The sequence below is a fragment of the Buceros rhinoceros genome, unplaced genomic scaffold (assembly GCF_000710305.1).
Source record: "Buceros rhinoceros silvestris isolate BGI_N320 unplaced genomic scaffold, ASM71030v1 scaffold17124, whole genome shotgun sequence".
NCBI classification, from domain to species: Eukaryota; Metazoa; Chordata; class Aves; order Bucerotiformes; family Bucerotidae; genus Buceros; species Buceros rhinoceros.
In genome coordinates, this window is record NW_010407976.1 from 35,979 (window position 1) to 37,150 (window position 1,172).

Consider the following 1,172-nt stretch of genomic DNA (forward strand, 5'->3'; position numbering starts at 1 on the left):
GAATGAGGACAAACATCCATACAAGACATATAATGCCCCAGTATTAAAAACCGTAAGGCTGGAGGTGGCAGCTCTGCAGCAGCCCTAGCCAACCTCTCCGCTGAACTCCGCTGTCCTACATGGTCTCCTTTTCCACTCACTTTCTCGCTTGACCCTGTAAAGAACTGCCCCAACATGTTGAGCTGGCATAAAATTAACCCAACCAAAAATGACTTTCCTTTTGTTGCTCAGCATCCTGAGTGGGCTCTGAGCAGGGTCCAGCGAGCCCCAGTCAGCGAGGGGGTGGAGGCTGGTGAGCAGCCTTGGCCCAGATACGTTACTATAACAAGGTGTGTCTCTCTAGGTCTTAATCTCAAAATCTGCATTGCCAAGCTGCTGGGAAAATAAAAGATGCTGTGAGCAACAGAGCGGGAATTGAACAGAGGTCAAACGGAGTTTTAAATGAGAGAAAGGGGGTGGGGTGAAGAATGAGGGGCAGTGAGAAAAGAGATGTGCTTTTTGAACAAAGCACCAATGTTTTACAAGACAGGATTTTTCCCAAGTTTCTTGAAGTCTGATAATGTGACATCCACTTCTGGATGGTAATTCCTAGTCGTTTTAGCTCACATCATCAGGAGCCAACCTTGTAAAACTGCTGCTGTGTTTACCGAATGTGCGGTCGCATATGTGCACACATCACGTACACCAGCTGTGAAAAAGGAGTAAAAACAAATGTCCCGATCAAATTTTCCACCTGAGGTGCTTTGCCTCAGTGTAAATGGAAAAACCCCAAATTTTAGGTGATAAGTAAACCAATCTGTGGTTGTTCGGCTTGATGTGAGTTACTTTCAGCTCCACCCCGGTCTGGAATACGTGGACCTTCACCTGGACTTGGTTTTCATTTTGGACTGGAAGGGGGTTTTGAGAGCAGAGTGCTTTTTGCTAAGGAATCCCTGGTGATAGTTCACAAGTTTGTTGTATGAGGGGACACGTCACTCAGCGTTGCTCTAGCGACCTGGCAGTTAGTTCTGGCTAGAGCTGTCTGTGACTCTGCTGCTCTTGCTCCGGCCACTGGACTAGTGAACTAGCAGACCTGGTCCGTAAAGGCCACGTATTTGGCTGTCCCCCTACCAAAGCAAAGCACTGAGAGGTGGAGTTGGCTTGAAACAGCCAGTGCCCCCCAGTATCCGGCC